The following is a 13690-nucleotide window of genomic DNA, read 5'->3' on the forward strand; positions in this document are numbered from 1 at the left end:
CTCCCCATTGTGTTGATGTACATGAGGGGGAGAATCAGGTCCAGAAATAATCTCAGCCCGTTTGAAATCCTGTTCGGTCGGCCTTTGCGAACTGGGATTGGGTCTAAGCGAAGGCAATTCCCTGAGACAGGGTGTTGTGAAGATGAGATGCTGCGATATTGTACACATTTAACCCCTGTTCTCTACAGCTTGACCAGACCGCTACAAAGGGGGGGGGGGGTTGTTTAGATATCCTTCGTCTCAACCCGGTGAAGAGTGACAACAGACTTTGTCAAGGGGGCTGTAAAAATTATAAAGTTGCTGAGCGGTGACGGTGAGTGGGGGCCCTGTGGTTAGATGTTTGGCCAAATACATGAATGCTGTATCCGCACCTTCTTTTTAATCATATTTTATAATTTTTCCCCTTCAGGTTGAATGTTTCAAGCCATCAGGTCAGTTTCTGGCCTGTGGTAGTGAAAGAAAGAAAGGGGTTTATCTGTATTATGCCATGAATTGAATTGAATTCATCGTTTGTTCCTTTCCCCCTCAATCATTTATTACATGATAATTACCCGTTGTAACTATTCCAATCACTGTTTTCAACCAAATTACCTTTATTCATCTATAATATAAAAAGCTTTTTCTCCAGTTTTGATGCATGCTATTTAAAAATTCCTAAAAATTGAATTATAGATGAATTACAAATTTCCTTTTGTAGTGAACATAAAATGTTCAAAGGGGGGACTGTTGTGGGAATTTTGGATATTTGTAATTCATAATCATAGTTTTGTCAGGTCAGACACAGTTCAGTGTCTCCTCTGTCTCACATTCTTAATGGATAATGCAAATAACTAACTCATGATGATATATTGGCATATTTGTGCATCTGTACCCTGTGTTAGAGACCTTGTGATGAGAGAGGTTCAGAATGTTCAGAACTGTAATGTCTAAGGCATGTTTTTGTTTGGTCTAAAGACGTCACCCAACCAAGGCTATTCGCGTCCTGTCCCTCTCCCTAAAAGACTGTGCGAGATTTGGCAAATCGTCATTCTCTGCTAGACTCTAACTTGTGAGGAAGCAGGGGTGAACGTATTTTTGTCTGCAGAGGAAAATTCTTTGGCAAAATAAACCACAGAGAAAAAGCTGATCCTGTTTGTTGATCTTTATTGAATAATCTATTTCCACAACAGTGGCCTTTAAAGACGTTTCTTGTTTTTGAAGCCCTTCCTGTGCAGATGCCGTCTGATGGTTATTGAGCTGCAGTCAGCACCAGTAATGGCCTTAATTTGGGACGAGGACCGTCCCGTGTCTTGACGGACAGCCATTCGGATCCTCCGGCTCAGTGCCGGTGAGATTTTTTGGGGTCTACCACTTGATTTTTTTTGTTCCATGTTTTTTCTGACATTTTGGAACAGCAAGGCCTATATATTCCACATCTTGGAGTTTTTATCAAGGGCACAATACAGTTTGTTGTCGCTGATAATCTATGAGCTCATGGGCTAGCTGGATTTGTAGAGAGTTTTTCAGCAAAATATTTCTGTCAATTTTGTACAGCTCAGCTTACTGACATCAAGACGCAGGTAGTAAAAACAGGGGTTTTTGAGCGCAGAACCAAGGAAGTTCAGCAGCTTCACATCCAAACCGCTCAAGAAAAGGGGATAAGCTGCTTTGGGGTAAGGAAGTCTTGCATTTTAGCTGACAACCTTTCTCACTTCAATGTGATAACAGGTTATCCCCCAGATATTGTCCATGACCTATTTGAGGGCATAGTTCCTGTCGAGTTGGCACAGTGCATTCAGGTGCTTGTATCTAAAAAGCTGTTCACTCTTGAACACCTCACCTCAATAATCTTATCCATTCTTTTCCTTACAAAGAGGGAGATAAAACTAACCGGCCTCATTTGTTACCAAAAACTTTAAAGAAGAAACACACAGTAGGTGGCAACGCCCACGAAAATTGGTGTCATCTTTGGTTACTCCCTTTAATTGTAGGAGAACTTGTTCCGGATGAGGTACCTGCTTGGCAGGTGATTTTTGGACTTAAAGGTTGCCCAAACATCATTTTCTGGAACACTATCCAGAAATGATAAAATGCTTTGGTCCCCTTGTATCATTATGGACCGTGCACTTCGAAGCCAAACATAGCTTTTTTAAGCAGGTTGTTAGGCATATAAATAATTTTAGGAATGTATCTTTGTTGTTGGCAACAAAACATCAGTTAATGATTGCCCATCATATGCTTTGTCCTGACAATGAAAACTTCTCCTTGGATGTTGTTCAAATCAAAGGTCCCCATTATGTTAAATTTTCAGAAATAATTCAGCTGTGCATTATAAGAAATTATTTGAGTCTCATCATTAAAAAACTGACCTCATGGTGCAGAGACCACTATTGAGCTTTTGAGTTGCATCCAACCACACAGCTTGCAGAGGTTGAGCTGAAGGAGCTCTGTGACCAGTATCCTCTGGCTGACTACAGAGTTGGATCCTTATGAATGGTTACCTTAAAAAGATTTGCACATGTAACTGGTAATTCATTTAAATAAAATATGGTAACATGGTTTGTCAGTTATTAAAACTCAGTTACTCCTAAATAAAGTGTTGTAATGTTGAAATTCATTATGCAAAGGCTGATGAGATTTATGTAAGAATATTAAGTATTTTGTTTTTGTTTTTCAGAATGAACACAAGATGGCTTCATCACTGAGAGTTGTACTGGGAGTGGACAGCGCATCAAAACTAACTCTGCCCAATGGGATGCCGGATTCAGTAGAGGCTCTGACAGAAGATATTAAAAGACAATTCAGCTTGCCTGGAAGTTTCAGACTGCAATATAGAGACATTGAATTTGACAATGAGTTTGTGAACTTGACAGAGATCTCAGAAATCAAAGCCAAGAGAAATGTTAAAGTGATTTGCTTAACAGATGAGTCAGACACAACCACATGTTGACCTGTTTCACCGTGGTTAGATGACAGTTCTTTGTCCACAGCATCGCAGATATACTTTCCTCCGCCAAATGTGCATCTTCAGGTTATTCCCTTAGGTCACAGCCATGGCCCCAAAATTTCCAGATACCTCAGTTTAATTATGAGGTACAGAGTCCATTGGAAAGGGCCAACCAAGCCTTCCTGGACAGTGGTACTCTTTTGAGTCCAAGTCCCAAACTAAAGTCTGATGTACTTTATGGTTTGGCATCAGAAATTGTCAAATACATAGTTTTTCCTTCAAGTTCAGAGTTCGATGATGGCCCAGGCCCTGATAACAAAGTATCCTTGTTTAAAGGAGCAGGGATCAGTAACTGGATACTATGGATGGAAAATTAGCTCAAAGTATAAAATGGCAAACTACCGCACAAGACTGAGGAACATCGGCTGCACAGAGTTGAGCATAAATGCTGCCAAAGAAAAGCGAGTTGCCATGGGTCAAAGTTCAAACCAGGTGAAGAAGCCAAAGAAAGCAGAGGTCAACTTCTGTCCTGATTACCCAGCAGGCGAGACCAAAGAAAGCCTTGAAAAGGAAAGGGAAGCACTTACATTAGAGGTGAAGAACAACCATCAGCTAATCAAAAGTAAAATGGAGAAAACCTTCGCCCATAGGAGACGAGAAGTAATTGAAAATATGCCCTTCATAGCAGAGTTTGGCCAGCCCTGTTTTCTGAAAATCAGGTAATGGTCAAGTTTTTTTAATGGTTATACATTTATTAAACAATAAGCTCTTCATTTAAAAAAAAAAAATGGACTCAAGTATGTCAGTGTTCTTTTGAACCATGTTAATGGAGAAAATACGATGCATGTGACATCTGTCTGCATTACAATGCACAGTATATTAGCATAAATGCAAACCATTAACCCACCACCTCAGACTTTAGAGCCAATAGCAGACCTATGATTACATTTCCATAATATGTGACCAGTTGAAAGTGACGGGAGATCATTTTTAGCTTCATCTGAGATTCTGACTCAATCTGTTTCAGGTAAATTCAGAGTTCACTCGCATTACCACCATCCCCCTGCTGTCAACCTTTATGGCTCAACTGGATCATTACTCCAGCCAACTGATGAAGGTTTTCAAAAAGAAGGGAGGGGCAGCAGGACGCAGAATTAACCTGATCATGGTAGCCATGGACCAGGTGTGTGTTTTTCACTTAAATCCTGACGGAATTGAACTCTTAACATAAAAAAGTTTTTTTGTGTTATTGTTTAACCTCTTTACCTCTTATTAGGTCTTTCACTTTCAATCAAGTTCAGATATGCTTTAGAGCCATATCATAATCAAAAATAGTATTATAAAATAATTAACTCATGAGCATGATGCTCAGAACACAAGTTCTAATTCTATTTCATTATTCAATATCCCCTGTTTATGTCACTTTAATATTTAAAATTACAAATATAAAACCATTAGTTATTTTAAATAGGGTTGGTTTGAGTTCTGTTTTTGGTCTCCCACAGAATCCAAGCATTGAAGTAAGACGGGAATGCATAATGAAAGCACTATGCCTCTACTTAAATGAAGATACTGACAACCTTGTTAAGAAGTACATGGTGAGTTATGACACTGTTAATCAACCATAGCTTTGAGGTCTAAGGCTACTTTCTAGATTTTGCATACTTTTGTAAATTCCCCCTTTAAGGGTACTTGCATATAACATAATACCCAAGTGTTAAATGGAAATGTTCAGAACAAACTCAGCTTTATTTATAATGATGCCCGAATTTGTCCTAAAGCAATGTGTAAAGAGATTATTTGGCTGAACATTGAATTCCGCTTTTTCGGAATGAAATGAATGAATGAATGAAAACATACCTTTACTCGTGTGCACAAACTGTTTTGGTGCTTGAAATGAGTTAACCAAAGTCTTAGGTTCACAAAAGTAGTGTAATATCTGAATAAAATTGTAGATAAATGTAAATTGAATGTCTGAAATGGAATTTTGTCAATATCGCTTTTTGAGAAAAAGTGTTTTCTCTCACTCTATTTTCACCATCAGATGAGATGGGACTTCATACTACAGATCTAGCTTCGTGGGATGTGTGCAAATGAAGAAAAGTAGCATTACAATTGCATCTCTTCCAAACCAAATATTTATTATATCAAAAAAAAAACAAACACACAATTTACATAATGTGCATGTTTTTATGCTTCATATATTCATCTGTGCCATTTGCTGGTGAGGTAGTGATGTCTGTGGTACAGGCACAGGGCCAGGAACACAGGACATGGATGATGTGTTCCTTGTGGCAGACAGAAAAGGATTTCACTGTTACATTCAGTATAAAAATCACATACAAATAAAGAAATAAAGAAATGCAGACTAACTGGCTGACTGTAGTGGGTGGATCTTTAAATTTTTGAGTGTCTATTGGTTAATTTCACAGAAAATGGTGACAGACACCACGGTCCACCCACCAAGAGGCAAATGACACCGATCACAAGGGCTCTTTCTTGTCTTCTAATTGGCCGTGTGAGTGACCTAGGAGCTTGCAGTAAAGAGAATGGGAAGAGGAGAGTCTCCCTCAAGCAATATATTGTTCATGTTAGTACACTGTGTAATCGCTAAAATATTGATATAAACAGTGAAAAAAAGTTGCTACGACAAACTGGCGCGGGTGTCGACCTGTTGTGGAAATGGATTCTTCAATAAAGATCAACAAACAGGATCAGCTTTTTCTCCGTGGTTTATTTTGCCAAAGCATTTTCTTCTGCAGACAAAAATACGTTCATCCCCACATCCTCACAAGTTAGAGTCTAGCAGGGAATGACGATTTGCCAAATCTCGCACAGTCTTTTAGTTAGAGGGACAGGACGCCAATAGCCTTGGTTGGGTGACGTCTTTAGACCAAACAAAAACATGCCTTAGACATTACAATTCTGAACATTCTGAACCTCTCTCATCACAAGGTCTCTAACACAGGGTACAGATGCACAAATATGCCAATATATCATCATGAGTTAGTTATTTGCATTATCCATTAAGAATATGAGACAGAGGAGACACTGAACTGTGTCTGACCTGACAAAACTATGATTATTAATTACAAATATCCAAAATTCCCACAACAGTCCCCACTTTGAACATTTTATGTTCACTACAAACGGAAATTTGTAATTTTATCTATATTTAAATTTTTAGCAATTTTTTAAATAGCATGCATCAAAACTGGAGGAAAAGCTTTTTATATTATAGATGAAAAAGGTAACTTGGTTAAAAACAGTGATTGGAATAGTCACAAAGGGTAATTATCATGTAATAAATGATTGAGGGGAAAAGGAACAAACGATGAATAGCATAATACAGATAAACCCCTTTCTTTCTTTCACTACCACAGGACAGAAATTTACCTGATGGTTTGAAACATTCACCCTGAAGGGGAAAAATTATAAAATATGATTAAAAAGAAGGTGCGGATACAGCATACATGTATTTGGCCAAACTTCTAACCACAGGGTCCCCACTCACCGTCACCGCTCAGCAACCTTCTAATTTCTACAGCCCCCTTGACAAAGTCTGTTGTCATTCTTCACCGGGTTGAGACGAAGGATATCTAAACAATCCCCCCCCCCCCCCTTTGTAGCGGTCTGGTCAAGCTGTAGAGGGTAAAGGAGCTAAGGTCGGACAGGCAAGCAGGCAGACCTGAGTGAGACAGTTGGCACACAATTACATGTAATGTTTGCACAAAAGGGTGAGAATTTTATTGTTGTCATCATGAATGTGGTTATAGTGTAATCACACTCTAACATTCACATTTTGTGTTTACATCAGTTTGACTCAATGTCTGAATCCAAAAAACGGTGGTACCCACAGATCTTCATCTGGGGTCATGTTGATTCATGGGTACTACCACGTGGCGGAGCTCACTAAGGAAAACACGAGAGCTCTGCAGCAAGGCAGCACGCAACAAATGACCCACAACATTACCACCACCACAATCAACACAGGGAGTAGTAATCTGACAGCGGTGGATTTTCCATCCCCCCATCGTGAGCCAGGACCAAGGTCCCAGCCGTCATGGGCTTCTGAGTTTTGCTTTTCTCTCAACAGTTCATTCAAGTGGGCGACAACATGAGTCAAATTGTCACCTAATGCAAGCACATGGGTGCAGCATTTTGTCCCAATAATGTGGCACACACCCCCTTGAGAGGCAAGGCTGTGGGTGTGTGTGAGGTTCAGTCTGTCCAGGTAAGGGCCCATGTTCTTGCACTCAGGGTTGGTGTAGGCAGCGTTCAATGCGCTCACTGTCTAGTTGCAAAAGGACGTGCCTAGATTTTGGTCAAGTGATGTCCGGCACTTTCTTACAAAGCACACAGCTCCTCGTTGCCGTGTGGGGTTTGTCGTCATCACTGAGTGATGAACCTGACTCAGTGTAGTTGTGTGACGTTTCTGAATCTGACTGTCGATCCCTCGTAGTTGACGGTACTGATGTTCAGAACCCCCAACCAGGGCGCGATGTACACGATGTGTAGTTCCTGTTCGTTTCGATCTGCGAGGCTGGAGTAGGACTCGTTCAGCGGCAGGAGTAGTAGGTGTTGAGCCGGCAACAGGTCCAGGTGGCGTCTCAACCCCCCTGGAGTGGCTGGCCTTGGAAGATCGATGCCATCTGGTTCCCTCGGATCTGACTGTACAAGGGCGTCGTCTGATGGCTCCGTGACTCTTTTGCAGTGGCAGGTGTGGATCCAGGTGGCGCTCTCTGTGACCCTTACTGCTGTTTCTGTGATGCGCAGCACCTGGTAGGGCCCGTTCCACCTTCTTGATCGCCAAGATTTCCTTCTCAGATCTTGGACCGCTACCCATTCACCTGGATCAAGCTATTCACCTGCTTGTGAATATCAGAGAGAACAGAGGTTAGATGTACACACTATCGCAGTATCTCATCTTCACAACACCCTGTCTCAGGGAATTGCCTTCGCTCAGACCCAATCCCAGTTCGCAAAGGCCGACCGAACAGGATTTCAAACGGGCTGAGATTATTTCTGGACCTGATTCTCCCCCTCATGTACATCAACACAATGGGGAGGGCCTTTGTCCAGGGCAGTTTTGTTTCCTTACAGCTTTTAGCTAGTTGGTTCTTTAGGGTCCCATTTTCTTGATATTTTCTTGATATTTGTAAGGTGACTCCCCATCTGGGAAGTATCTGTGCTAGTAAAGCTTTTGTCACTGTTGACGCATCTTGCTTTGAAGTGGGAAAAGCCTCTACATACTTTGAGAACCTGTCGACCATGACGAAGAAAAATTCCTTTTCTTCACTTGGTGTTAGTTCTATGAAGTCCATTTGTAAGTGATCAAAAGGTCTCGCTGCTGGGGGATGGACGCGCTGTTTGAACCTAATGCCTCTGCCTGCATTGTTTGTTGCAGAGATCACAAATCATTTTGTATAGTGAGAAGCCCTTTTGTGAACCAATTTCTTTAAATATCACGTGTCATCAATGTCTTTGTCATCCCCCCTTTTGACGCGTGGTCTTGACCATGCGTCAATTTAGCGTAATGGTGAAACAAAAAATCCAGCAAACAGGGCTTGTCATTAGGCCCATACCAAACGTTTTGTTTCATCACACTGCCAGCCTGATTCCACACCCATTTCTCTTTTGGTGTGGCTCTGTTCTGCAGCTCTTTTAATTCTGTGTAGGGTGTTACAGCGGGCTGGAAGTGATAGCAAGTTGTGTTATCAGCGGTAGTATGTCCTTTTATGACATATGGCGATGTAATGTGGCAACAGCAAAGCATCAAGGAGGGAAGCGACCAAGTTGTGATGGGTGATGGGTTTGCCAGATGCAGTGAGAAAATCTTGATTTTCCCAAATTTGTCCAAACGAGTGGCAAACCCCCCATGCATATCTAATATCTGTGAAAATAGTGACAGTCTTACCTCTAGTCAATTTGCATGCTTCAGTCATAGCCACAAGCTCAGCAGCTTTTGCTGAATAGTTAGACGGGAGAATTTCTGCCAAAAATGTTTTGTGTATGGTGACTGCAAAACCTGATTGGTTAAGGCCTTTTCCCGGGTCCCTTGATGCTGAGCAGCCCACAAAAAGCTCCATGTCGCGGTTGGTGAGTGGTGTTTCGCGAAGATCAGGTCTGGGGGAACAGATTTCATTAATAATAGCCACACAGTCATGGGGCTCCTGTTTCTCAGAAGTAGGGAGCAACGTGGCAGTATTGATTACAGTGCAGCGCCGTACAGTGATATTGGGCAGTTCGAGCAGAATGGTGTTGTATTTTAACCATCTTGCGGAGGACATATTTTTTGAGTTTTTTTCCTCTAACAAAATCATTAAGACTGCATGTGGGACTAACAAGGTTAGTGGAGAGTAACCGACAATGTCGCGAGAAGCTATGATTGCCTTCTCCGCAGCTGCCACAGCTCTAGGGCAGACTGGGAGACCGGCTGCCATAGGGTCTAGTTTGGATGAGTATGCAACCGTTTTTTTTGTTAGTTTTTTTTTTTGCCCCCCCTAATCCTGCATTAAGACGGAGGTCATGTAGTGTCCTTTTTTATCAACGGTTTGTGTAAATGGCCGGTTGCAATCTGGGAGGCCCAGAGTGGGTGGTGTCTGTAGGGCTAGCTTTTGATCGTGGAATGTTTTTTCTGCATCGGGCGTCCAAGCGACTTTGTCCCGTGCTGCTAGACCCTGACCATGAGTAATGGCCGCCAAAGGTTCCTCGATGCTTGCATAGCCAGGGATCCACTGTCTACAGTATGATGTCATGCCAAGAAAACTCATAACCTGTTTCTTTGTGATTGGTTTTGGGATTTCTTGGATGGCAGAGATGCACTTTTGGGAAAGTATTTTCCCCTCTTGCGATATAATGTGTGTAAGCAAGGCTAGCGTGTCCGTGACGCAAGCCTCCTGTGTAGGAGAGCAAATCATTAAATCATCCACATGTGCCAGAAAGGCGCTGTTTTGTGGCAGACTTAAGGACTATAAATTCCTACGCTGAGTAGCGTTGAGGATGGTTGGAGACTCCGACAGCCCCTGACACAGTCGGGTAAACTTGATGCTTTACCTTAAAATGTGAATGCAAACCAATATTGGCTGTCGGGGTGTATGGGGACACTAAAGAAAGCGTTAGCCAAAACTATAACAGAAAGCCACTTACTTTCAGGTGGAACTTGTGAAAGAATTGTATGAGGATTTGGTACTGTAGGGGCACGTGCATGGATTGTTGCATTTACCGTGCGCAAGTCCTGGACAAACCCTTCACTCGTCTGGCGTATGTGGAGGCCGTTTTTCTAATCTCTCTCTTTATTTATTTATTTATTTTTTTTTTTTTTTCACCGGACATATTGGCGTGCGGACTGGTGAGTTCTCACAGGGGACAATGCTGCCTGCCCTGGGAAGGGCCTCAAACACAGATTTGATGCCCTCCACGGCCTCTTTTCGTAATGGATAGTGTCGCTGGCAGGGCCTGTAAGGATTTTTGGGAGATTACAACAGGTTTTATTATTTTTTTTTTTTAAGCAAACCTACATTGTGCCAGTGTTGTGCCCACACTTGCGGTGGCACTCGTTTCAGTTCTGGTACGTCAGTGACATTATTAATCAGTATCTTTCCGTGTGGTGCATTGAAGTGTGATGTAGAGTATACCTCTGGGTTTTGAAGTTTAAATCTCGACCGTTCTCAAGAGCAGCAACTGCCTTTTGAATTGTTACTGGATGCACCTTTAAACCTGATGATGCTCAGTTGCGGGGTAGGCCGTTTGATTCCATCCGGTCGCCTTGGTGCATTTTGTCAACCAAGGTTCCAGATTTTGCGGCTCCTGTGTTTTGATCAGGGAAACATACGGGAACTGCGGCACTTGGAAGGAAACGTTAGGCAGGCACACAGAAATTGCACAGCGTGTGTTATCCCAATACAGGCATTGCAGTTCTAAACTGTCCCACAGAGTACTTTGTTTAAACCATGTTTGTTCAAATAGAATATCTTTCCTTAAGCAGATGTGTGCAGCACAATGTGCTGCAGTGAGGCTCGAGTGGGGGAGGAGCCATAGTTAGTGGTAAGTAGCCGCATTATCAGGAGAAGTCAGAAAGGTTTTAGTGTATAGATAATTTTTAATTATGGTTAGGCCATTGAGCCTGACTTAATGTTTATGCCTAACACACACATAAGATCTCTAACACAACTCCTGCTCATTTTGGGTGTTGTTTTGAAATCGGTGTGTCGTATTACAGATCCTGTCGCTCCAGGATCTACTAGGGATGTGAGGGGTACGTCTGCAACAGTGAGTGTTAGTGTGGGTAGATTCTTATAGGCAGCAAAGTTTAGTGAAGCATACATTTCCTGCAAGTTTTGTGATCAGGTTTTTGTGTGTGTGTTCTCTAAGAATTCAATAGCCTGAAGTACGGAATTTGTGTCGTGGAGAGAATGTGAATGTGTTGGTGTATTCACGTGTTCCGTTCGGATGGCCTGTGTCCGGTCCAGATGCGCCCCTCACTCTCCCCAGTCCTCCGGCCAGTTAATCGCTCCTGTGTCGGAATCCCTGGCGGTTGGTCTGCCATTGTTCACGCTCTGGGCAGTCGTTTTGCCAGTGTCCATGCTTTCCGCAGATGAAATAGCTTCTTGCCCCCTTGGCCCTCGGCCACGCCCTCTGCCTTTTTCACGACCTCTGTGGTGACTGTCTCTTTGTGGTAGGTCGGAAATGCTGGCAAAAAGTCAGGAGCTCTGCTGCATATTTCTGTCCTCCATCCTTGACCTTGGGGAACAGGGCGGCAACCTCTATCATGTTCATCACGCTGTTCAGGTTTTTGCTCCTGGGCTAGTGGAAGCCAGCTCTTGCACGTAGGTGGGGGGTTGTGTAGATGATCGCGATCGCTGGGGCCGAGTCCTCTGCCTCTTCCCCTGGATCTGCCTGTCGTGGTGGCCGGCTGGCCACCTCTCCCCCTCACCAGTGCAGCCAGGTCGTCGAGGGGGTAGAGTGGTTGGTGCGGTTGTGGTGCAGGCTGGGCAGCCTCTTGGATCTGGGGCTGAGTCTGCTGAGCCTGCTGAGCCTGCTTCTGGTTGGCTGGTTGGGGAGCCAGCCTGGTCGGAGGAGCCGAGTCGAGGTCGAGGATCGCATCTAGTTTAAGACACAGAGAAGAAGGAGGGGGAGGAAAGGTTACCCTTTCCCTGCCTGTCTGCTGCCTTCTGTCTCTCAGCCTGGCTTCCTGTAGCCAGCTATCTCGTCGGCCCAATCAACTTTGAAAGACTCCTTTCTTCTGTCCCTCCTGCTCTTTTGCTTTTCCCTGTCATCTTTCTCCTTCTGCCTGAGGTTACTTTTCAGAATCCAATTGTCTGAGACTAAAACTGCCTGTATTGGGAAAACCGCACTCAGTGGCCCTAAATTTTAATTGGTCAACGCAAGATTCACCGTAGTTTTGTTCATGTACTGGAGATTTGGGTTTAGGGCTACGCCTTCGTCGCGTTTGCTTTGAGTTGGCCCCATCTCGCTTAGTTTAGGTCTGTGTAGAGTCGCACTGGCGTGTCAATTATGTGCTTCATTGTTACTCTGAGGATGCTATTTCTATGTTTCACTGGTAGTAAGTTTGGGCCAAGCTTACCTTGGTTATGCTAAGCTCGTCTTTAGTGATATTGAAACCAATTGAAACGATAAACTCTTTAGCTTTAATGCTAGTTAGTTTAGCTTTAGCTATATTGGTAATGCTAACTTAGGTTATGGCAATACCCACAGTATAATTTTGATATGCTATTTTTCTCAATGCTAATTAGCCTAGCATTAGCTATGCTAGTTATGCTAAGCTAGTCTATGGTAAAACCCACAGTCTAAATTGATATGCCAGGTTTTTTGCTCAATGCTAATAAGCTTAGCATTAGCCATGTAATTTGTGCTCCTCTTCTTGTCTCCTTGCTCTCTTCCTGAGCCCTTTCCTCCTCCATTCTTATCCTTTCACCTTCCTCCCTTTGCCTCCTTTCTTGCTCCTCAAGCCTGCTCTTTTCCTCACGCTCCTCTTCTTGTCTTCTCACCATTTCCTCTTCCTCTCGTCTTCTTCTCTCTTCCTCGGCTCTCTCTTCTTCCTTCCTCCTTATCATTTCCACTTGCTTTTCCTTTCTAGCTCTCTTCGTATCCTTTCCTCTTCCTCTCGTCTAATTTTCTCTTCTGCCACAATCCTTTTCCTTTCTTCCTCCACCAATCTCTCACACTTTTCCTTTTCCCTCCGAGTCTTCTCATCCTCCTCTTTTCTAATCCTTTCCTCTTCCTGCCGTTGTTTCCTTTCTTCTTCATCTAATTCTCTCTTTTGGATCACAGCTGAGTCATATTAACCTTTTTTTTACTCAGAACCATGAAAGCCAGCTGCTCAACATGCAGATAGCAGTTTTCCAAGGCACATACATTATCTCAATTGGTCATCTGGTCAGTAAAAAAACATGTCTTAAACGAACGCACACACATACGCACACACACACACACACACACACACACACACACACACACACACACACACACACACACACACACACACACACACACACACACACACACACACACACACACACACACACACACACACACACACACAGGCCTGCAACATTCATCCCAATGCAAACATCCTTGATAAAGCGGTCAGTCAGTGATTTACTCGTTTTTACCCGTTCAAAGATTTTCTAGAATCCAGTTTATGGATCTACATATATCTCTATGGGTTACAGATTTTTTACAGATCTATATATTTATTTATTTTCGACAGTAACGTTACCTTATTAATTTTTGCTTTACATA

This window comes from Echiichthys vipera (assembly GCF_963691815.1).
Source record: "Echiichthys vipera genome assembly, chromosome: 11".
In the NCBI taxonomy this organism is placed as follows: Eukaryota; Metazoa; Chordata; class Actinopteri; order Perciformes; family Trachinidae; genus Echiichthys; species Echiichthys vipera.